The following is a 25,062-nucleotide window of genomic DNA, read 5'->3' as shown; positions in this document are numbered from 1 at the left end:
AGAGCTGCAGAGAGAACACAAAGAAGATGGGCTGGCACACGGGTGGCGGGGGGGGGGCAGTGGGAGGGAGCTCTCGGGGCCTCAGTTGCCCCATCTGTAAAATGGGCACCAGCGGCCGGGTCACCTGTGCCTATCATCTGGGAGCCCATGTGACCCCGAGTAGACTCTTCCCCCAACACACAATCTACACTGAGGCTTGGTGGCCATGCTCTCAGTGTGATCAACAGCGTTCAGGGGAAAAAACTGATTAGGGGTTATTTACCCTCTGGCCATAAAACCCAGGGGCAGCCGAGCAGGAGCAGCTGCCCAGTCTCCACCCTCCCGGGTGTCAGCACAGGGTGTCTGGGGCCGCTCTGGCCTCTGGGGAGACGCCCCTGCAGAGCCAATCCGCCTGCTGGGCGCCGGCAGGAGGGGCTGGGAGGAGCCTGCACTTATCTTAAGGATCTCAGGGCCTTTCACCAGCCTCCAGGCTCACTGGTTCCCGAGAACAAAGGCCAGCAGCCTCCCAGCACCAGGTGGCTGACAGTTCAGCAAGAGGCCCAGAGAGGGGCAGGGCCCTGCCTGCGGTCACACAGCCTGCGGTCACACAGCCCGCGGTCCCTCCGCGGTCGAGGCGCCTGCTGTGCAGAGGAGCGGGCCAGCTGTGGCGGGCTTGGCTGAGAATGACAAAGCGCTGGAGGCCCAGGGGGCTGTGCGAGGCCCCCGCTTCTCCCGGAAACTCCCGGGTAAAGGTGGCCTTAGGCTTCTGAAGGGTGTCTCCTGGGGTGGGCGACCTGAACCTCTGGGCCACGGGCACACCCTCCTCTAAGAGATGGGGATGATGTGGGGGTGGGCAGAGGACTGGATGAGCTAACGCCTTGGCCATGGCCAAGACAGGCTGGGGGCAGGAGGGCGCGCCCTGAATTCCTTTCTTCACCACCCTGTGTGGGGCAGCATGCTCAGGACGGCAGAGAACTGTGCTTTGGGTGCACAGCCCGCGTCTCTGAAGGGTCGGCACCCCAGAGCCTCCGTCCCCCACTCCGCCCCCACCGTGTTCCGAGGCACCCGTCAGGGCCCTCACTGAGTTCCTGGATGACGGTGGGGGCAGATCACCCCACCTCCAGGCCCTCAACTTCCTGTCTGAGACGTGGGGATGGGGCCTGCAGTCAGGGAGGGACAGGCCTGCTCTTATAAGCCCTGCAGCATCACCCAAAGCTGGTGGGGACTTCCAGGGTGGCCCAGTGACAACCCGGGAGGTGGGGAAGGTCTGCTCATGTCCCTTGGGGTTTGCAGTGGCCAAGCGCGGGGCTCCAAATGCACACCTGGCCTGGCCAAGGCGAGCTGGGGGCCTGAGCTGCAACCCCAGGATGACCTCTCAGGAAGGAAAGGGGCCAGAACACCCACAACACACCCCAACTCTGGGAGGATAGAGTTTCTGGAAAGGAAGGGTCTGGAGGGACTGCCTGCTGGGAGTGGAACACCCCCACTGGAAGTAGGTGCTGGGAGTCCGAGGAGGTTTGCAGAAGGAAGCCGCTCACGCTCACAGGTCAGCTGGGGACTCTGCACACCCAGCTACCCCATCACTGGGCCACCCGAGCCTAGGAATAAGGAGAGGAGGCAGCACCGGGTTCTGCTGGCTCTGAAAAGAAAAGCTCGCCTCTGGATTCAATTTCTTTCCAAGTTCTTTTTAGAAAGATAAACTCTTTCCTCCTGGATTCTGTAAACCTACTGATTTTCAAATTCCAGATACCTCTGAGACCAAGGCCCTTTAGATGTGCTTTTCTCCCCGGAATCCACACTTCTCAGAAGCGTTTGGTAACATCGTGTATTAAGGATGCGCCATAAAAATAAATTGCATTGTAAAAGGGGGCCTCTTAACAGACAACCTGGGCTCTAGGGTTAAACGTCCAATTTTGTACCATTATCAGCAATGATGTCAGACACATCAAAGGGCACCAAGGTTTCTGCGCCCACTCCCGCAGGACACCTGCCTGGCGCTGAGTGGGTTAAACAGGGCCCCAGGTTCCTTAATGCTTCCAGGTAATGCTCCCCCATCACCGCCTTAACACCAGAAGATTCCCTGGGACCAAATGCTCCTGAAGACAGCTGTCAGACACATTAGAAAACAGAAAGAAACACACACACACACACACACACACACACACAACGACGCAACATACCAAATGCCAAAATATCATGAAATTCAAACAGCTAAAACAAATATAACCATAAAAAGACTAGAACCCTAGAAAAACAATCTCTGCAATTAAGCAGTTTTCTGCTATATAGTGATAATCACCTAATTATACTATTAATGACAGTTCAACCTGCTTCCAAATAAAAGGACATTCCTCCATACCAGGATGCCAGCTGTTAGTTACAGATGTCAAACATCTTTAAAGCATGATTATTAAGGGGAAAAAACTCTATAAAATGAACACATCCATATTCGCACCCCCCATTAAAAAAAAAATCACAATTAGCCACGTTGGTTTTGCATTGCCCAAGTGAAAAATCACGAAAATAAAATGGCAAAGTCCAAGCGCAAGGCATTAGAAAGGGCAGGGGAAGGGCAGCCGTTCCCCCTCACCTGGGCTGTGCCCGGGTGTCTGCCCCACCAGGAGAGATCTAGGGCGGATGTGTGTGTATTTTCACGTCATCATCCTTCCAATGGAATCATCTCGGGACCAGGATGCTGACGCTGGATAACTGATCTCTGGATCATCCTGCCAGAGCTCTCCCCTAGGAAACACACGCCATCAGACGCCCGGGGTAGGGGGTGGTCAGGCAGTGCGGAGCTGCAGCAGAATCAGAAAGAACTCGGGTCACTCTAAGTGGTGGCCGCCCGCCCACCAGTCCCGGGCCCCACAGACATATGCTCAGGCTTATTCGCTGCCAGTATTTCTCCAAACTCTGTGCACCTTTGACATTCGGGAGCGCCAAGGTGTAATAAATACCCAACTTCATCTTCTGCCAATAGGCAGCCCCATTTAATTAACTGGAGCGTAAAGAGCTGGGAGGATGGGGGAGGGGACGCAGGAGCAGACACAGGGCGAGGGGATTAACCTTTCGAGCAAGCGGCTGGCGGGCCATGGGGGCGAGGGTCGGGGGGGTGCGGGGGGAGTGGTGGTGCGGGCATGCAGACAAGCTTGATAAATCGAAAGCAGGGGCCCTGGGAGTTACAGCCCCCACCCTCAAAGAGCAGATCCTGATAACCTTGTCGGGTTCCCTTGAGGGGCCCCGGAGGTCTCCAGGGTGGCAGGGACAAATGCCAGGCTGCCTTCTGCCCCGCACTGATGGGTGAGGAGGAGGCCCTTAGGGGGCCTGGCCGAGGGGGCCTGCCATTTACGAAGCCACTCAACGCTCAGCCGAGCTGCAAAGAGGACGGGCCGGCACTGTGCTTTCTGCCTGCTCCCGGGGGCTTGGGCGGTGGCCGAGGAGCCCTTCGGAAGTAGGGTGGAGATGCTGAAAGGGAGCTGTGTGGTCTGGGGACCTGGGCCACGAGGGAGAGCTGGTGGCCTTCTGACCCCAGGGCCCTGTGAGCAGAAGGAGAGGCAGCTTTGTTGAGTCCGGCTGCCGCTGACCTGTGGGGATTAAGCCTCAGATTTAATGGGATAGAAGAGGCTATGTCAGAGGGCAGGAGAGGATTTCAGAGCCGCTGAAAGGCACAGATCAGTGTCAGGAGGAGCCTGTCCTGCTTAGCTGCCAATCTGCTGTGTGACCTTAGGCAAGCCACTTTCCCTCTCTGGGCTGCAGCAGAATAAACGGACACAGGTTTGTTTTTTTTCCCCCAGGCTGAATTCTCACTGCGGAGCCGAGGAAACACATCCTGGAGGGTCATTTATCCAGTTTACAACTTCCACGGCTGGCCTTCAATAGCTTCCTTTCTCCCCCACAAGAGCACCAGGGCCAAGCCAGCTCTGCACCAGCTGGACTCCCTCCAAGAAAAACTCAGGCTCCAGGGGCCGCCTGTCAGAACCAGACGGGAGGCCAAGGTACCCCTGCTCCCCAAGGGGGAACAAGGCTTTCCGAACCAGTCCTCCCAGCGGGGTGGGGGTCCCTGTTCTGTCCCAGCCAAGGAATAACACTGCCCAAGTTCTCCCCCAAATCCTCCCACCCAGAGGAGGGTGGCAGAGGTCACCCACAGGTCCCAGCCTTCATCCCTCTTTCTATGGAATTCAGCCTTTGGAGAATTTGCTCTAGAATTCCTAGGAAGTTCCTCAGAAACGCATGCAGGACACTCAATCACAACAAGTCCATCCTGAGTGCTCTTGGCCAGAGGAGGGGAAATGCTTCCTGGGCAGAGGCTGGCAAGGGTGCTGTTGGCACCTGCTCTGGCCTCACCTGCCGGGTGGCCAAGGTGTCGCTACCAGTGACACCTGTGCTACTGTCAGCAACTAGTGACGGCTAGCTGCTCAGTCGTGCCTGACCCTTTGTGACCCCCAAGGTCCTCTGTCCATGGGATTCTCCATGCAAGAATACTGGAGCGGGTTGCCATATCCTTCTCCAGGGGATCTTTCCGACTCAGGGATCAAATCTGGGTCTCCTGCATGGCAGGCAGATTCTTTACCAATGAGCCACCACGGAAGTCCATTGCAGTGATGAAAGTCATCGCTTTGCTTCTGAGTTTCCAAATGAAGACGTATCCCTCGATACTGAAAGACAGCGGATCCCCAGGACACTGCTCCATTTCCCAGCACTGAAAACCGAGACTCGGGCAAACAGTCCGGCAGCTCAGCACCTCACAAGCTTAAATGCGGGGCCACCACGAACAATCCAGCAATTCCACTCCAGGGTACACACTCGAGAAAAATAAAAACATGTCCACACAAAAATCTGTACACATACGTGCGCAGCACCATTATTTGTAACAGCCAAGAAGTGGAAACAGCCAAAACACCCATCGATGGGTGAATGGATAAGGCAAGCGTGTCCCATCCATACGACGGAAGGGTGCTGTGTGCTCAGTCCCTTCAGTTGTGTCCAACTCTGTGATAGAAGGGTGTGTGCTCAGTTCCTTCAGTCATGGGACTTAGGGACTGTGCAACTCCGAGCACTGTGGTCCACCAGGCTCCTCTGTTCATGGGATTCTCCAGGCAAGAATACTGGATTGGCTTGCTGTGTCCTCCTCCAGAGGATCTTCCTGACGATAGTAGGGTATTTGGTCATAAAAAGGAATGAAGTCCTGACATCTGCTATGACACGGATGAACCTTGAGGACATTATGCTAAATGAAGAGAAATCAGACACAGAAGGACACACACCGTGGGATTTCACATCTGTGAACCGTCCAGAACAGCCAAGTCCATGGAGAGGAGACGGAAAGTAGCGGTTGTCTAGGGCGTGGGCTTCCCTGGTAGCTCAGTCGGTAAAGAACCTGCCTGCAGTGCAGGAGACCCGGGTTCGATCCCTGGGTCAGGAAGATCCGCTGGAGAAGAAAACGGCAACCCAGTCCAGTATTCTTGCCTGGAAAATCCTACGGACAGAGGAGCCTGGTGGGCCACAGCCCGTGAGGTTGCAAGAGTCGGACACGACTTAGCGACTAAACTGCAAGGTTTGGGTGACTGGTTAAAATGGGGCACAGCTGCTAACACACAGGGTTTCTTTTGGAGTGAAAAATATTCTAGAACTAGATTACTGATGGCTGCAACACTCTGTATTATAATCACTGAAGTGCATGTTGTAAATTGCATGTTGAAGTGCATGGATTATATCTCAATGACTCAAAAAACCAGCTGAAACTCTGAGACAAACAAGCAAGCTGGCAAGGCCCGGGAGGAGACCACCAGGAGGTGCAGAATCCCCGAGGGGCTCTTGACTCTACATTATGGCAAGTCTGTGCAAAGATCTTCAAGGCGGGAAAGGGGTGGTGGGCAGTAACCAAGGGGCTGGAAATTGGGGGCGGGGGGGTGTCATTACTGCCTCCAGAATCAAAACGTCAGGGTTCAACCTTGGCTCTACCATGTAGAGCTGTGTGACCTTGGGAAAGTGACTCCACTTCTCTGTGTTTCTGTTTCCACCTCTGGACGTGGTGCTGGTGGTAACAGGGAGTGTGAAGGATGGGAAGCCTCTTAAACCCAGGGGCTCCAGGCAGCCCCCTTAGCAGAGCCCATGGGGCCTCAGGAGCCCGACACCCACACAGCCTAAACCCCCTCTCTGCAGCCTGGGTCTCCCTGACGTTCAGCCTTTGGGATCCCTCTCATGCTGACTGCCCTGATGGCACGGACGTCAGCAAGCCCCCTGGATGCTGGGAGTCCTTTCCCTAGATACCCTCGAGCACCTAGAAGTCAGTGAGATCCCATGGGTGTGGGAGAGGGGGAGGGCCTGGAAACCGAGGGAGGAGAGCCAGGTTCTAGAAAAGCCTCTTTCAGGTTCAGGCTCCAGGCGCACACCTCACCTGCTCAGTCCTTCTGGACTCCCCGGGGCGTGGTGAGGACGGACTAAAGTGCGTGTGTGCACGAGAGGGAGTGAATCCGTTTGGAGACTTTCCCTTTATTTATTTTTCTTCCCTCTGCACTGCAAAGGCTCACAGGATCTTAGTTCCCTGGCCAGGAATTGAACTGGGGCCCCCTGGCAGTGAAAGCACCGAATCCTAGCCTCTGGACCACCAGGGGATGCCTGAGACCTTCTAAAGAGACATGCCCCTGCAGGAGATGATGCGAGCGCGCACACAGGCACGTGCGTGGACACGCTCGTGACAGAGCACTAGAGCTGCTGTCCTCCGGGGCCCGCTGGCCCCCCACCCGGTGCCACTTGACCATGAAACCACGCCTTCCTCCATCGGACTGTCACGTGGAGGTTTAGACCCCCACCTCCATCCCAGCCCACTTCCCACTTCACTGATGGGCACCGCGGCCGCCTCTCCCACGCCCCTCCCTTCCATCCCTCGCCCACCCTTGGCAGCCGCACGGGATGCTGCCGGCCGAGCTCCACGGTGGCTCTGGCCCCCGCCTCCCCCACTTGGGCTCCTGTCACCCCTGAACTGCCCATCCTGTGTTTGATGTCAGGGGTAGGTCAATCCCTGTCTGGGGTTCCCCGTGTCGTCCAATACAGCAAAAAGCACCCCCAGCTTCTGAGAGCCCCCTGCCCCCTGCCGAAGACTGAAAAGGCTGCCCCAGACCCCCATAGCATCCCCTACCCCACCCCAGGTCACAAGCCAGCCCCAGCCAATGGAACTTTCCACAAAGATGGAAACACTCTCTTCCTGCCCTATCCAATAGTGGCCACCAGCCCCACACGGCAATCCAGCAGTGGGGCTGGAGTGACTAAGGAACGGACGTTTTGATTTTGTTTCATTTTGAGCCATTTCATTTAACGCTTTACCTTTTGATGGTTAACATGCAGCTAGGTCTGGTCCCTGGAAACTCCAAGTGTGGCCTACGGGCCAGCCACATGGGAGCCACGTGGGCCTGGGGAAGGGGGACGCAAATGACCTCAGAGCCTCGAGGGAGGGAAAGTCCCCATCTGCCTTGTCAGGTACCACCTCGACCCACTTGAATCAGAAGCTGCCCCTTAAGAGCCTGGGTGACTCGAGGGCACGGTACGGTCTGTGTCTCCTCCCTTCACACCTCCCCCATCTTCCGCTTTCAAAACCCCCTAATTCTTCAGAATCTGTTTCCAACACCACCTCCTCCAGGAAGCCCTCTCAGATGGCTCCAGCTGACTGGGAACTCACTGACCTCCAAGCCCCCGGAGTCATGTGCATCCCTCCAGGGGCCCCATGGAGGGATGGGGCCCATGTGTGGCTTGCAGTCCATGTGTGGCTTAGCTCCTCCCCTGCGCAGGTGGCCAGGAGGGCCTCAGAGGCATGACCTATGACTTACTTTCCACTCTCTGCTCTGCCCTCCTGGGCCTGGCACCCAGCAGGTGCTCAAGCACTGCTGGGGCAGCTGCAGCTACAAGAAGCCAAACATCTTGCCAAACCAGGGCAAGGAGAATAGACCAGTGCGAGGAGAACAGAGTTGGTTGCAGGCTATTTGCTTTATTATTCCTTCCACTCGGCTTGCCCCACCGGTCCAACCCGCTGGCCGCCTCTCTCCGAGCCCTAGCGCCTGGGAGGTGACAGAGCCCTGAGTCAAAGGCATCAAAACCAGAAGCCAAGGCCAGGCAGGTGGAGTTATTGGTTTCAGTGAGCCAAATAAAGCCTCACATGCTTTTCATGAACCTTTCTCTCTGCAGGTCAGGAGCAGGGCCACAGCTCCAGCACGCAGCAGGTGTCAGCGCCCCGAGAGCTCACCAGGAGCCCACCTCCGGGACCCCGGAGGCCCCTGAGCATCGCGGGCAGAGGCAGGTCAAGGGCAGGGTCTTCCCGCCCCCAGCACGTTCCCTCTCGCTGCCACACTTGGTAGCCTCCCGTGCATCCTGGGCTCTGAAGATCTTCCCTAACGCCAAGGCTTCGAAGGCCAACGCTGACCAAGGACCCAGGCCCCCAGAAGCTCCCCTTGGGAGCCTGCGGCTCACACAGGCCACACTTCATCCCATCAGGCAGCTCAGCCTGCCCCCAAACAGCCATTTCTCCAAAAAGCTCAGTGCGAGGAGCCGCAGTTCAGCCTGGGAGCCTAGGGCCACGGGTCACGTCTTGGCTCTAACCCCGGAAGCTGCCAGAAACATCACTTTTGTGTCCTCCTCTGTCAGGCGGGGGATCGAAACCCCCGCCTCCACCCCTGCGGCTCAGGCAGGAAGTGGCCTCAGCCCCACGCGGAGAGACGGTCTCCAGGGGCTGCAATATAAACATGCCTGTCCAGGCTGAGGGCAGGTGCAAAGCCCTGGAGAGACCCACCCAAACCCACACAGGCCTGACGTGGCTCCAAGGCCTCCCCACGGCACGCTAGGGCTACGGTGTCATCTTTAGTCATGGGTTTCCAAGAAGCAGGGGAAACACGGGTTAACAGGAGGCTGCCATAACCAGCTGAGGCCTGCCCCAGATCTCCAGGCCCAGTTGGAAACAAGACAGTGATAGCAATCACACTAAACACAATGCTGATAACAGGTGACCATCCACAGAGGGCCGACAGGTGCTGTCCACCACGCTAGGCATTTTAAACGCACAGACCCTTTACTTCCCACAGCAAGCTCGGGAAATGCCACCCTCCACATATACACTCAATTAAACTGAGGCATGGGGCTTCCCAAGTGGTGCTGGTGGTAAAGAACCGGCCTGTCCGTGCAGGAGACACAGGTTCAATCTCTAGGTCGGGAAGATCCCCTGGAGGAGGGCATGGCAACCCATGCCAGTGCTCTTGCCTGGAGAATCCCACAGACAGAGGAGCCTGGCGGGCTACAGTCCATGGGGTCGCACAGAGTCGGACACGACTGAAGCGATTTAGTGCACGCACAAACAGGGGCACAGAGCATCCAGGTAGCCTGCCCAAGGCCTCACCGGGAATAAATGGGAGAAGAAGGACTCAAATTCCGGTCACTTGGCTTCTGAGCCCACGAGTTCAACCGCCAGGCTATGCCCCTCATACATAATGGAGGCTGCTCCTGCCGTTGAACCTGGGAGCGGAGGAAGGAGTAACCGGTCCTAATGGGTGAGCTCAGAGAGGCTTCCAGACTTCTGACCCCGGCCTGCCAGGGAGTGGAAAGATCCCATTCAGAGCACGGCAGAGGGTTAGAGAAGGTCAGGCTAGACAGACAGGCAGGGGATTCACTTCCAGGGGCCTTACCTCCCATGCTAGGAAGCCGGGCTCTGCTGAGGAAGGCAGATCCCAGCAGAACCATCCTGGAAAACGCTAACCTACTACATAGAACAGTTCAAATATGGTGGAGGCCTGTTACACCCCACCTTGGAGGGGACCTTAATAACACCGGCCACCATCGTATTCTAGATCCAAAGGGGATCTGATCCCTATGGGGGCCCCCAGCGTGACTCCCGGGGGCGGACGCAGAGCAGTGGGGGCGTCCGGTTTCTCCCCTGCAGGCATTACCCCTGCCGGTGACTCCACTGTTGTGAAACTCGGGGGCTCAGGAGCCCTCTGACTAATGCTTCCCACTATCAAGCCGGGCCTGGGCCTGCTCTGGCTGTAACTCTGCTAATGAGATGTGAGTTATCAACCCCATCTCTGGATGGAGAAACTGAGGGAGGGAAGGCTGAGAGAGTTCCCAGAAGCCTCCTCACCTGGTGACTTGCCAGTTTCTGGGTCAAGGGTCTAGCTGGCTGCCCTAGACACGGATCAATCCCTGTGCGCTGAAGTCCAGGATGAATATTCATGAGCCTATCTGGTTCCACACTTTCATTTCTGGCCCAAATTAATAATTTACCATGGAGTTCCATAAAAATCAGACATAACTCATTAGCAGCTCCCCAAAAGGCACTCCAGGCTTCTCACTGATCCTGGGGAGGGGCTGGTCTTTCTTCTGTGACAAGTTAATGAGGCCCTTATTTTGAGCAACAACTCTTATTTGTGCAGGGATAGTGAACTTGGAACTTGGGGATCCCACTGCCGTGGAAGGCCACCCAGGTGTGAGCCCCCTCTTCCCAGCTGCCCCACAGGGGCGCCAAGGCCTCTGCTCGAAGCCCCGCCCACGTACGACTCAGGACACTTATGGAGCTGTCCCTGTAGATGCATAGACTCTCTTCCGCTGGCAGACAGGGCTGCCATCCACCTGGGCTTCCCTGGTGGCTCAGATGGCAAAGAATCTGCCTGCAGTACAGAAGACCTGGGATTGATCCCTGGGTCGGCAAGATCCCCTGGAGAAGGGAATGGCAACACACGTCAGTATTCTCGCCTGGAGAATCCCATCCACAGAGGGGCCTGGCATGCTACAGTCCATGGGGTCGCAAAGAGTCAGGCATGACTGAGCGACGAACACTTTCACTTTCTTTTCTTTCACCCTCTACCTGGATGGGGAACCGGCAGGTGAATGGGGTGTGTGCATGTGCAACAGGCTCTGTGTTCCAGAGAGGCACCCCCATCACCCACCCGACACGCTCTTGCTATTAATAGCACCTTGCTATGCCCCGCTTAACTCCCCTCCAACTGATCCCAGGCAGGTTCAGCCCTCACTGTAATGAACAGGATGTGACACCATGTGACTTCTGAGGCTAGGTCCTCAAAGGCCATGCAGTTTCTCCCTTGTGAGCCGGGACCCCAGCGTTTGGAGCACTGAGCCCCCATACAGGAAACACGGCGTCCCCGAGGCAGCCATGGTGGAAGGAAGCCCAAGCCACACACAGCGGGCCACACAGAGATGCTGGACCCAGAGCCCCAGCTGGGGTCCTGGGCAGCAGCTAGCACCGCCTCCCGGGCAGGAGAGTGGGACAAGCCCTCGGATGACTCCAGAGTCTGGCCAGCAAGTGTCCTCCAGCCTCCCAGTCTTCCCAGCAGAGGCCACAGGCCTCACAGAGCAGAGACCAGCCGCACTCCACCGTGCCCCTCCTGAAGGCCTGACCCGCAGCACACGTGAGCACAATAAATGAAATCCTCCTCCATCCCAGGGGATCCTGACCCCCTGCAGGCCCCCGCACCAGCGACCCCAGCTGCTGATGTGGCCCACCACACCCCGGGCCAGCATCCTGTGGTGAGTGCCGAGGCAGAGCTGGCTGAAATCTGCCTGTGCGGGAAACCTCAAAAGAGCAGTGGTGGGCAGGAAGGGACATCTTTACCCCTGGGTCCTTGAGAGCGAAGACAGAGGCGGACGATACCTGCGCCGCTCACTCCCGGGCCCGCCCCCCTCCACGCAGCTGCATGCCCTGCCTCACCGCACCCCGTCCTTTCTCCACTGCTCCCCACCAGGCAGGCAGCCCCACCCCGCAGGCCCCTCCAGCGAGCTCAATTAAGACCCAGGCACCATCTCCTCCTCCCCTTCCTTTATGTTCCCGCCTGCCCCCTCTTCTCTTGTCAGATAATCACGGGAAACCGGCAAACGGTTGACACAGTTACCAAGACAACAGAAGTTAGGACTGGCGAGGAGGTCTGAAAGCTAATCCTAAATGAATTACAGGACAAGAGTGACAAGGGGGTGGGGACCCGCGTCAAGCAGCTTCAAAGAAGGCCCCAGCGTCTGAGGCAAGGTGCCGTCTGCCTTCCGCGTGGGCTCTGTCACGGGCCTGGGGGGGTGACGCTCGAGTCCTCTGGGCGGGGGGGGGGGGGGGGGGGGTGGTCGGAGAAGGGATTCATTCAAACGAAATTCTCCACTGGAGATGGTCTGGCAAGGCCACCCAGTTAAGACTCAGGGCCTGGGGTTCACCCAATTTTGCTTTCCTGATGTGGGGGGTGGGGGCCAGCAGGGAAGAGGCCAGGACGATCTAATCGAGGCAATTCCATGGTTTCTTTACTTATTTAGAACTTGCCATCTTGTGACCAGAGCAGCAGCATGGGCCCAGCTGCCTGACAGCAATTTGGAATCTGGGCAAAGGGGCCCACGGGCAATGTCCACCCTGCCTTGGTCACTGCCCCTGGTCAAGCGTGACTCAGTCAGGCCCCTCGGGAACAATCCAAGACATGGGCAGCTCGAAGTCCAAACGTAGCTGCAGCGAATGGTTCCACAGCGCTTGGTCCGGGCCTCCTGCCGATTTACTCCCCGGACACTCATGAGACCCCGACGAGGGAGGCCCTACTGCTGGCCCACTTGACAAACGGGGAAATGGAGGCCCGGAGAAGGTGAGTAACCTGCCCAGAGTCACACAGCGTGTCAGGAGCTGAGACCAGATCAACCCCAGGGCTCTCATCCCAGTCTTTGCTCCACCCAGCACTGCAGCATCAGAAAATGTCGCTGACCTCGAGGCCTGCCAGGCAGACCCCCAAATGTCAGCTCCTGGCTGTCACCCACCTGAGGGGCAGGCCCACACCCCACTCGCACCCCAGGGCAGGTGCAGAGGCCCTCCCGGATTATCCCCATCCCCTGCTCGTTCACTGGCCAAGGACACCTCTATACACGACAGCCCCGTGCTCAGATGTCCCAGGGACAGGCTACCCTGGCCTAGTTTCTGCACTCGGGACTGTGTCAGACCAGGTGTCACACTCGAGCGAGCCTGAGAATCCCCTGGAGGGCTCGAGAACACACAGACCGCCAGAGCCCACTACAGACTTTCTGCCTCAGTATGTCTTGTTCGGGGTAGGGGGAGCCGGTCCTGACAATCTACACCTTCTCAGCTCCCAGCTGGTGCTGACGCTGCGGGCCTGGGAGCCCTGTGTGGAGAACCGCTGGGGTGTCACTAGCCCACACTTGAAGCCCCTCGCCCCGTCCTCCTCCTGCCAGACCCTGTGGCTCTGAGAGGCGCCCCCTGCCCGACCATTCGCCTCCACAAGGGAGGCTGTCCGAGTGGACTTTCCCAAACAAACGGGATGGGGTGCACGGCCACCTGCCCCGGCCTGTACCTCCAGATGCCCTGCCTCGCGCTGCCTCCCTGCCTGCTCTCTCGCCTGGACCATGGCTGTCACCTCCATGCTGGTCTCCCTCCTGCGCCCCCGACCCCTGATCGCCGGGAACCTCCTCCCTGAGCCCCGTGGCCAGGAGGGGCTGCTCAAGGCACCCCGCCCCCAGCTCCCATCTCATCCCCTGCGGCCACGTGGACACCTTCGAGGCCTCAGGACCCTCACACGAGTGTGACCCTGTCCCCGGGCCTTTCCTCTCAGACCTCCCCAAGGCTAACCTCTCCCTTTCTTGGGGTCTCGGGGCACCCCCCCACCTCCCCCCACCACACACACACACACTCTGGCCACCTGCTCCATTCTCCAGATTCTCAGCCAAATTTCTGTGCACCGGGGCCGGTGCCTGGCACGTGGTAAACATGTTTGGGGAGTAAAGCAATGAATTTGGTGCTTTAAAGCCCTGGATTCCCGCCCACTTACAGCAGGACTGGTGTCACGTGTCATTGGCCTTATGACCCTCGAGACCCTCCAAGTGTGGTTCCAACCCACTCAGTGATTTTATTCCCCAGCACCCTGCTTTATCCCTCCTCACCAAGCCCTCCCATGCCCCTAAAACTCTCCTTCCTGCCCTTCTGGGGAGGCCCAGCCCCCCAGGGGAATGGCCCGCTTCCCACCAGCTGCCCCTGTCCCCACTCTCCGGTCCTCATGCCACTGCTGGGCCTCCAGAGGTGGACAGCAGCCCACTGGACGGTCAGGGAAGCCCCTTCCGTGGGGGCTTCCATCCTGCCCACTCATTCTCTCCTTCTCGTCCTCAGACCCAGGGCCTCAGAGTCTGGAAGGTGGGGCCGGAGTCTGGACGCTCTCAGGGTGCAGGTCTCCACCCTCTTCAAGGACACACAGGTTGCAGAGCCCGGCCACCAGTGGGCACCTCTAAGAATGGCCTTCTCAGCACACCTGGCATGAACGTCACATGCTGACTGTCTTAAGAGTGGTTTCCCTATTCTTTTTTAAGATTAGCGCACTTTATTTGTTTACTTATTCATTCATTCATTTTTGGCTGTGCTGGGTCCTCATTGCTGCACATCGGCTTTCTCCAGCTGCAGCAAGGCTGCTCTTCATTGCGGCGCACGAGCTTCTCATTGCAGCAGCTTCTCTCATTGCAGAGCACAGGCTCTAGGGCATGTAGGTTTCAGCAGTTGCCCCGCGGCATGTGGGATCTTAGATCCCAGACCAGGGATGGAAACCCCTGTCCCCTGCATTAAGCAGGTGGATTCTTAACCACTGGACTACCAGGGAAGTCCGGCTTCCCTATTCTTGTTCATCCCTCCTCACTGCATTAGCTTCCTTCTACCAATCCTCACCCCTTTGGCGCACACCACTTCAAAGGCCTGCCTCCAACACCCGCGTCCTCCACGGAGTCATTTCCTCCACCAGGGTAATGGATCCTGTGAGTTTCCAGAGCATTCTGTCCTCACTCATCTCACTCCCTGCTCATTCTAAAGCAACCTGAGGATGAGACACAGATTCCTTCGCTGTCCCTGTGGGGGCCACACTGGGTCCAGGTCAGATGGTGATCTTTAGGTGGGGACAGACTGGTTTCCAGGTGGCTCAGTGGCAAAGAACCTGCCTGCCAATGCAAGAGAAGCGAGTTTGATCCCTGGGTTGGGAAGATCCCCTGGAGGAGGAAATGGCAACCCACTCCAGTATTCTTGCCTGGAGAATCCCGTGGACAGAGGGGCCTGGTAGGTTACAGTCTGTGGGGTGACAAAGAGTCGGACACGACTAGACAACAACAGACTGGTCCGGTGTCCCTGGAGGACAGAACTAGGTCAGACGCATGCGTGTGCTCCGTGTGAAAAGCAACATTCTAACAACCCACGGTGGTATGGCGGGGCTGAGCCCCAGAGACCGCCAAATGGCAAGAAGGGAGGGGTTAGGCCATCTGACCTCTGAGGTCCCTTCTGAGTTCCCTCTGAAGTCTCTTCTGTGACTTCCCAACCCCACGGGCCATTAAGCAAGCGGACAGATGCCCACTGGGCGGCAGTCCAGGCCTGGTCAGAGGGCGCTTCCTGTCTGCCTCGGGAGGAGCGGGAGAGACAGAGGAGGCCCTGATTCTTCACGGTTGTGGGCTTCTGCTAGGGGCCTGGACTTGGGCGTTGGGGGTGAGACCTGGGCCCAGATTAACACCCCAGGCAAGCACTGGCCTTAGCTGTAATTTGGCCTAAGGGCAACCATCAACCCAGCCTGAGTAGTGGAAGGCCTGGCATTGGTGGGAACAAGCCAGAAAAATGCATTTCCCCCTAAAGACTTGTAAAAAAATTCTCACTGATTTTTTTCCTCTTACCCCAAGCTTTCACAGCTCTAAATATGCCACACTTAGTAATTTTACGAGCAAACTAAGCTATACATCACACAGTTTTATGTTCCTAAATTAACAAAAGGACTTTAAATCTATATGGAGCTCTTAAAAAAAAAAAAAAAGCACTGCATCTATTTTTATTCCCTCACCCCCAAATTCCCTCTTTCTTTCTAATATACGCCCCTCCATCCGCCAAGTGGCTTCAAAATTTTTGATTGTGTAGCTAGACCATCAAGAAGCGACCATTCCAAGTATGGATGCAGATCTGCTTTGCTGAGGGCCCCGTAAGAGCTGAGGCCACTGTCCTTTGGGAAAGGCTATTGGAGGGGCTATTAATATGCTAAGACATTCCCAAGTAGATGAAGAGTTCATATAGTCCACGTCTACCAATTCAATCTCACCACAAATCTAAGAATTAGAAGTCAACAGGTCCCTTCAAGGTCTTCTGACATCCAAGTTCTTAGCTGCAAAGTATGGGGTAGACCAGATGACCAGAGGGGCCCATGTACACTTGACCTTGGAGAGAAAGCAGCACCGTGGGGCTGCTCCATTCACACAGGTCCATATCCAAATAACATGGAGCCCCGGACTCGGAACAGAAGTCCGGGTCCAGACACTTCATCCCACGGCTGGCTGTGTCTCTGGGAGCTGGGTGGCCCTGGCCAGCTGCCCTCTGGCTCTCCTCTGCCTCCTGCACAGAAGGAAGCAAACCCTCCCAGCCTCTGCCCCTGCCTCATTCTAGGGCAGGGATCCAGGTATCATAATGACTGCCTGCTCCCAGCACATAAAAGGAACCTCTCCTGACTCCAAGAGCCAAGAAGATAAGAAGCAGAGGGTCTCCAAAGGGGCTATATCAGGTTTCCACCCATGGAGTAAAAGTAACACGTTTAAGGCAAGAAAAAGGCTTAATGAGAACCAAATTGAGCAGGGGCGGGGGGGGGGTGGGAACCAGACCAGGCCCCTCAGAGAAGGGCTGGGCCGCAGCTGGGACAAAAGGGCCCCCCCACCCCGCCTGAAAGCCGACAGATGGAAATGTGGCGGCCCCTCCCCACTTCCCAGGGGTATCGGAAGATTAATTAGTGACTGCCTGGAAAGTGCTAGATGGGAGCCGAAACGCCTGTCCCTGCTGAGTTTCTGAGCTGTAAATAAGCAGCTTTCTCAATCACCAATGAAATAGCAATGTTGTCCTTTTATCTGACTCAGATCCCATTAGGCCCAACTTGCCCCTAGAACAGGCTTTGGGTGTTCCAGAGCTGCCCGAAAGCCCTGGGTTTGCTCATGACCCGGCAGCTTCCCAGGACGAGCTCTCGACAAGCCAGAGCTGGGCCTGAGCTCTGTCACAGCTGCCTACGGCGGATACCCCCCACCCCCCAGTTTCAGCTCCTGAGGGGGCCCCTGGGATCGGGCAACTGGCAGCTGGAGGCCCATAGCTCTGGCCGGCCCTCGCCCCCAGCCACCTCCCCCAAATCAGGTGAGCAGACCTGGGCCGGCCGCAGCCTGGGGCCTTCTGGAAGCAGGCTGGGTTGGGGGGGGCGGGGGGCGGTGAAAAAGAAAACCAGGCAGCTTCCCACAGGCCACTTGGGCCAAGAGTCCCTTCTTTCGGGCACCGCCGCTCCCAGCAGGGGAAGCCCACCATTTGCAAGCCTCTCAAAGGAAGTGCAGACAGGGGCCCAGGACCGCTGACCCTCGGGGGCTGCTCTGCTCAGTCCTCAGTCGTGTCCGACCCGTAGCAACCCCATGGACTGTAGCCCACCAGGCTCCTCTGTTCATGGGATTTTTCAGGCAAGAATACTGGAGTTGGGTTGTCATTTCCTTCTCCAGGGGAGCTTCCTGACCCAGGGATCGAACGCACATCTCCTAGACCTCCTGCATTGGCAGGCAGATTCTTTACCCACTGAGCCATCAGGGAATTTGGGGGTGGGGGGGGTCTCTGGGGGAAGGGAAAATGTTCTGGGGAGACCCGGATTCTCTGAGAGCAGGCTGTGTTGCTTTGGGCCAAACCCCAGGCCTCTCTGGGCCTCAGTTTCCTCACTGGAGAATCTGGAGTGTCCTTTCCAGCAGTGGACAGTAGGTCCCCAGGGGAAACCAGGGTCACCCAGAGTTCAGCACGGGGCCAGGGTGGGGTCAGCTGACAGCTGAAGAGTCCTCCCTCTGCGAACTCCAGGAACAAGATAAGGGGGCCGGCAGGGCGCCACCGCCAACACCAACGGCCAATTCCCTCCCTCGCTCGTTCAACAAATATTTATTAAGCAGGGACTCTGGAGCCAGGCTGCTCGGGGTCAAAGCCCAGCTGCACCATTTACTGCCCTCGCGGCCTCCACCTCCCATGCCTCAGTCTCTTCAGCTGGCAAATGGGAGTATGTTAACACCACAGCTGGTACGGAATGCACACCAGAGAAGCAGTGGCTGCTGCCACCCCTTCTTCCTGATTATTTTCATCCCTGTTATTATCACTCTGGCGCTGAGTCGAGCAGGAAAGAAACACACAGTCCCCACCTGCGTGGAGCTTGCAGTCTGATCACGCTCAGGAAACGGGGTAACTGGGCACGCGTGCACACAGAAGGGAATCTCAAGTGGTATTAAGAGACCCCACCCACCCATCCACCAGCCCCAGCTCCCTTGACACACACCCGTGCCTCCTCCTCGTGGCATAGGAGGTATCCTCCTGGACACCAAACCCCCCAACAGTGAATGAACACCAGAGGCCAGGCAATGCATCATGGGGTGCAAGGGGCCTGTCTGGTCCAAAGATCTGAATTCAAGTGCAGCTCAACTGCTAAGAGGCCCTTGTGATTTTCTGCAAATAATTCCACCTTAATAATAATTATTATCATAGCTGTCACTTCTCTGTGTGAACATCACCCCAGGCACTGTCCTCGGTGTCTCGCAAGGATTCCCTCACTTAATCCCTTACACCAGATGTCAGCACACTTCCCCTGCAAGGGCCAGATAACGCATGTTAGGCTTGACCGGCCTTGTCCCAGCAAGTCCATTTTGCTGCTGGAGTGGGAAAGCTGCCACAGATAATACACGGAGAAACGGGCCTGGCCGAGTGCCAGGAAAACGTTACTCACCAAGTCAAGCGGTGGGCCACAGAGGGCTGACCCCTGCCTTACACTGACACTGAGGGAGACCCAAGTAGGGATCCCATTTCACAGATGGTAAAATCGAGGCCCAGAGAGCTCAAGTCACCTGCTGAAGTCACAGCTCGGGACAGGCAGAGGACTTCAAACCTATGCTGCTGCTCGGCCTCAGTCTCGGCAAACAGGAGGAGACTCGCCTGATGCCAGCCTGACTGGGAACAAACTGCCCCTCCACACCCGCCTCAGGCCCCAGGGAATGGCTGGATGGTAAGTTCTGGGTCCCGGCTCTCTGCACTCTGTGATGGGATCTGGCCACGGGGAAGAACAAGGTCCCAGAGGCTCTGGAGCACACGGGGCTGGCCCAGTCCAGGCCCCTCCACCCTGGGCCAGCGGGGTGGGCGGCGGTCAGCTTTGCAGCCCAGCTCCTCCATTTCCCAGCTGGGTGAGCTGCTAGCGCCTCTGAGTCTCACCTTCCTCATCTGTGAAATGGGCAGACAACAGCACTCATCTCAGGGGTTGGAGTCAGATTTACAGGACAAATTCTGGCAAAGCACTAAGGGAGCCTGAGGCCAATCACAAGAACCAGGTCACTCCTTTTACAACTCTATCTGCTACTCTAGGATGAGCTGACTGAAGTCCAGGGAAGCAAAGCCACTGGACCACGGTTCTTCTCAGTGAAGCCTCTACACTGTGACGGCGAAATTATAAAGTACAAACCATGGTGAGGAAACTGAAAAAAAAAAAAAAGGACACGCCTCCCTTCACAGACCCAGAGGACGTGTGCCCTGACCTCCTCAGGGTCCCGATCTGCAGACCTCACACTCTGCTTCTCAGAGCTTCACACCAGCCACGACTCATTTCTCTTAATTGCTCTGGATTTCCTAGCCTGACACTTCCTCCTTTTCTCTCCGAGGCTCCCAGTGTAAATAGAAAATCGGTCACCTGATGAATAAATATGTGCCAGCAGCCACCCAATGGCAGGTGAAGTGGGGTGTAGATTACAAACACCTGTGCTTTAAAGACGCCCTGTACTTAAGAAGATTCATTCTTGCTACAAACGTGTAGTGAATGTCTAAAAGGCCAGACACGGCTCTGGGGGTGGCGCAGGAGGTACAAAGGGGGTGGGGGGAGGCCACTGGGAGCCGCCAGCCAGAGCTCAGGCTCAAAGGGCCTTGGCACCGCTCTCAGCCACCCGGGGGTCTTCCTATGGGGGAGCCTGGGGGGAGCCTTGGGGAGCTGGCTCTGAGCCCCAGGATTGGGCCCGGCACCCTTTTATAAACTGGGGATTCCGGTTCTAATTTGGAGCGGATCTGGGAAGTGCCGTGCAGAGGTAAGAGAAGTGCTGGATTTGCATCTCAGGCTGTGAAGGAAAAGAGACAGAAGGCAGTGCAGATCCTGAGAAACATGCTTCCTGCGAAAGTGGTGGAGACATCAAGCGAGAGACACGGACCTTGTCAACTCTGGGGAAGGGACCCAAACCAGCCACAAAAAGACTCAGAAAGAGTAAACAGGCAGCTTTCACACAGAACTGAGAAGTCCTTCCCACTTTTTTCCTCTTCCGGCCTCCTACTACTCTACCAACTGGGTGAAGATGTTTGCCCTGGCTCAGATCTCCAAGAGTTGGGTCCTGCCGGGGGCCCATCCCCTCCCCTCACACGCCTCCCAGGGGGATCTGGGAGAGCTGCAGGAGCTACAGCCAAGGTGACGGGGGTGGTGGGGTGGTGGTGGAGCTTCTGAACAGAGGAATAACCTACCCCCCCAGCCGGCCACATGCACCTATTGCCAGCAAAGCAGTTCAGGAGTAAACCTCCACTGGCAGCCTCCTCTGCAGAATGTTAAAAGCCCCAAGGTGAGAAGCCCAGAAACAGGAGAAGTCCCCTCTTCTTCTTACACGCCCCCATCCCCCCCAAATCCATGGATGCCTCAACTTCCATAGGAACTGTGTGACAACGCACAGGGAAGATAAGACTCTCAAAGGAAGGAGGGGGAAATAAAAACAGCCCATTCCTAGAACCAGCAGTCACATGCAAACCAGCCTTCCTGACCTGCGGGTCACGTGCCCTGCCTGGGGCAGGCTTGGTGAGATGCTCCCGACCCCAGGGGACCCTGGAAGGGGGTGACAGTCTGCCAGCGGGACCCCAGGAATCACCAAGGTTGCTGCCTCCTTCACCAGGAACCCTGGCTCGCCTGCTTCCCTTTAGCCTACATGTAATTATTTTTAAGGTTTCAAAGTCCAAATAAGGTGAACACAAGAGGGGCTCCCCAAACCTCCTGCTGTCACCCCCTCCCCTCTCCTTTGGGCTGCAAGAGCGACTTGCCCCGAAACAGAAAGTTACAGGGCAGGCTGCTGTCAGCGCGCAGGAAGGTTAGGGAAACAGGAAGCCACGCCAGCCACCCTCCAGAGCTTCCCCCGGCCCCCTCCTTCGACCTCGGCAGGCACAAAACCTTCCAGGGAATCCCAGGCAGGAAGGGGGGTGTGGGGGTGGGGGCAGGCGCGCCACGCTCGCGCGGAGACCATGCAAGGGGCTGGCTGGAGGCAGAGGAAAATAAGCCCCAGGACTAGGGGCTGGCGGGGGGCGGGGTGGGGTGGAACGCATGCTACCCGATCAGGGCGGCCTGCAGGAAAGTAACTTCACACCCGGTGCTTAATTCACCTTGGAAGGCTTGAGTGCCCCGGCCGCTCGCTGCGCGGCCACCACGGAGCCGGCTCCGGGCAGACAAAAGGAGCGAGACGCGCTACCCCGGCGGCTGTGCACTGGGGCGGCGGGCCGGGTGGGCGCTCCCCGCCGCACGTAGCGCACACACCGCCGGCTGGACCGCAGCGGGAGCAGCCGGGGCCGCGCGCTCTCGCCGGTCTGCTGGGAGCTCGGCGGACCCATCGCCCCTACCCAGGCCGGGGTAGAGAGGGCGCTGGGATCTGGAGGGGTAGGTTAGGGTGGGGGTCCGGGGCGCGCCGGCGCCGCGCGGGACCCGGGGAGGCGCACAGAGCTCGCTTACCTGGTAAGTAATACAGAGGCGGCTTCAATCCAAACATGATTCAGATTAGAATTCCATAGTGGCCAGAGAGGGATGAAGAAGGAAAAAAAAAAAATAAAACCCAGCGAAGAGACAAAAAGCGCCGTCCGAGCCACGGCGCTCAAAAATGTCCAAAACAATAAAATTAAGCCAGAAGAGCGATTCCGACGGCGGCGGCGGGGGGGGGGGGGCCGGGGGAATCCTTTTTTCTTTTCCTTCCTAAAATGATCAAAAGCCTCTCTCTCCGGCCAGCGACCGGGCAGTTTCGGCCACCTTGGCCCTGGCAGATCCACAATGAGGTAATTGACGACCAAGGACGGGCCGGAGCCTCCACGGCTGCCCGGTGTCTTCGCCGCGTGTGTATTTTCTGCCTTTTGGACTTGAGATGCAAATAAAAGAAGGAGGGGGGCGCACGGCGGAGGGAAGCAGGCGGGAGAGAGGAGAGGAGCGCGAGAAAAATAAAGGGGGGAGGTGAGGGTGAGGAAATTGGGGGGTTAAGATCTTCAGGGATTACTCATTTGAAAGAAAAAAGAGAAAGAGAGAGAAGCAGCCCCCAAGACGTGCGAGTAGCAATCTCTCCTCCATTCAGCCATTTGAATGTCAAGGGCGAGGGTCAAGGGACCTGTTTCCAACAGGGTTTCACGTTCCGAACCAGAAGGAAAAAGGAAGGGGGGGTGGCGGGAGGGGGGTATCTCTTGTTGCCAAGGAGAAATCGGCTTTGTTTTCGTTTCCCCTTAGCTACTGGGTGAGGAGGGGCGGGGTGGGGGTGGGGGGGCGGGAGAGAAGAGGAGGGGGCGAACGGGGAGGAGAGAGGAGAAAATTAATACCCAAACAGCCAAGAAGTACCGAGGGGGAGATTTCTTCTCGTAAATAAAAGAGGCAGCGACTGCAAACAAGTCTCGGGCAGGAGAAAGCAGGCCGAGGAGCCGGTTCCCTTCCCCCCTTGCCACCAACCCCCCCCACCTTTTTCTTTCTTTTTTTGGGGGGGGGTTATCTCCCTGGCCCGGCGTCCCACCACTGACTCAGAGAGCAGGGTTGGGGCAAGGAGGAGAAAGAACTCGCGGGGGCTCGGGCGCCCGGGCAGAAGGAGCAGGAGGAAGGCGAGCGGGCAGGCGAGAGCGCGCGGCGGTGGAGAGCCCTCGATCAATTTTCATGCAAGAATCATTATCGGTAAATTGGAAAGCTGGCTGCCTGACAGCAGATTTGTCTCCCCTAATGAAAGCGAAAGGGTAGGGGCGCAGCGGCGGCGGCTCCTTCCGTCTCTACGCGGCATCTTCCGAGAGCTCCATGCTCCGCAGGGCGATAATAATAGTTTCACTTGCGAGCTTCCCCCCGCGCGGCGGTTGCCGCGCCGGGCAGCAGATCCATGAGAATCGGGATCGGGGCGCAGAGAACTGAGCTCCCCTCTCCAAACGTGGGGAGGGTGCTACTGCTGACGGCGAGGTGCTCCCCTCTGCCCCAAAGCGGGGGCCGCTTACACACTGTGGGCGGCTGCGGGCGCCGCCGGTCCCCCCTCCGGCTGCCCAACTCTGAGCTCTGGCCGCCCGCCCGCCCGCCTGTCCTCCCCACCCACGTCTGACAGCTGCGGGAGCGGGGAGTTCACCCGCCGCTGGGGCCTGGGAGGAGGATCCCCAAATCGTGCCCTGGTAGCTTTGGCCCGCCTTTTGTGAAACCCACACGGGGCTGCGGCAATACACCGGCCTGACCCGGGCTGAGCTCCTAAGGCCAGTGGCTCCTTTCTCTCCTTTACCTCTCACCCTTCACCCCCACCCCTTAAAAATCCCTGTTGGAAGTGTAATCAAATGCTTGATACCATCTCCCACACTCTCCCTGCACTGGTGCATTATCAGATCCGGGAAGGCATGCTTCCAGGCAAATAGACCTAATAAATGCTATTACTGGGATTCTGCAAGCCCCGGCTGCACCATAGTAACGAGAGCCCTGGCTAATTTGGTTTAAGAAAACGACCAACTGCACAGAGTGTGTGTGAGTGAGTGTGGAGCCTGTATCCCTCCTCCCCACCCGCCTCCCTTTCACACCAGCTCAAGAAGGCCCCATGTGATAATTCCCCAAATCGAAGGGGAAAAAACCCTGCCGCCAAACCACATCCTGTGCGCTCATTGTCCAGCCCAGCGCTTTTAAAGAGACAGGATCCATTTACCCACCGCCCCCCCCCTCCCCGCCCAACACACACACTTAAACGCATGCCGCAAAGCCGCCTCTTGATGTGACAATTTATTTTCAAGCCCTTTTACCTTCTGAAGGCCCCCCTCGGTGGCACTGTCAACCGGAATCGCGACTTGGTAACACTAAGGGGTCACCTTTTGACCCCAGATACAATCACCATGGTTTGAGGAAGGGACCTGAGCCTGCAGGTACGCACTGGCGGGCCACTGCGGGTCACGACAGGCTTGGGTTCCTGCCAACGCTTTCCAGCCGCTGCGTAAATCAAGGGTCCCCAGCGGCAGCACGCTCCCCCCAGCCCCCGGCTCCCCGCTAAACGCGGTGGCTTAGTGTGACAATTGGACTCCCGGAATATGATCCTCTAGAGAAGGGCTCCTAAGGGCGAACTGGAGGAGGTGGGCGGACCCCGCGTGCCTTCTGACCCCTCTCTGCAACTCTCCCCCCTCACTACGCCCACCCCGCCAGAAAATCTTAAATGGGCTGGGCGGAGCGCCGGCAGCCAAGGGAGGGGTGGCGCTCCTCCCCGCCGCCAACGGCTGAGTGGGTGCAGCGCGCCGCGGCTGCCTTCTCCGCTGGCTGGGCCGCCGGGGCTGCGAGCAGCCTCTTTGAGACCCCCAGTCCCTGTGGCGCCCCCCATCCCCCACCGCGGCGTCCCCCCGCGCCACCGGCGGCCGGGCTCGCGCGGGCACCCGGGGGCACCCGGGAGGGCGCGAGGCTGCTGACCTGGAGGAAACCGGCCGCGCGGGGCCGCAGGCGCCCGCCGCCAGCATCTGGCCGCTCCGCCCCGCGCTGACCCGAGAGGTCGCGCCCGGCCCTCGGCGGCGGCGGCCCTTTGTTTCCGGGGCTGCGTGGCGGCGCGCTCCGTGCTCCCCCGCGCCTCCCCCTGCGCCCGCCTCCTACGGCGGCCCCGCGAGGGAGACAAGGCCTGGGCCCGGCGGGGTCGGGTCCAGCACCTGTGCGCCCGACCCCAGCCTGGCCTTCGCTTCAGTCCCCGCTTTGGCCTCCCACCCCTGTGTCACGCGCATACTTGATCATCTGCGCCCCTCTGGGAATGGGGGGCACCAAGGCGCGCATGGAACAGCTCAGTCAAGCTGCTGCCCACCCCCATGACCCCTCATAAACTAGGAAA

At 57.9% G+C, this 25,062-nt stretch overlaps 1 protein-coding gene and 1 long non-coding RNA gene across 7 annotated transcripts in view; one reads left to right on the top strand and one right to left on the bottom strand.

Annotated features, from left to right (window-relative positions):
* Positions 1–25,062, bottom strand: part of GSE1 (Gse1 coiled-coil protein) — a 394,967-nt gene that overhangs the window by 78,321 nt on the left and 291,584 nt on the right. The gene's annotated exons all lie outside the window — the stretch shown is intronic.
* Positions 18,673–19,704, top strand: LOC104974750 (uncharacterized). Its single transcript, XR_001502305.3, has 2 exons — positions 18,673–19,001; positions 19,355–19,704. It is a non-coding gene; the product is annotated as an uncharacterized lncRNA (long non-coding RNA).

The sequence above is a fragment of the Bos taurus genome, chromosome 18, assembly GCF_002263795.3.
Source record: "Bos taurus isolate L1 Dominette 01449 registration number 42190680 breed Hereford chromosome 18, ARS-UCD2.0, whole genome shotgun sequence".
Taxonomy (NCBI): Eukaryota; Metazoa; Chordata; class Mammalia; order Artiodactyla; family Bovidae; genus Bos; species Bos taurus.
The sequence above is the reverse complement of the archived record's forward strand: the minus strand, read 5'-3'. Positions and strand labels throughout refer to the sequence as shown.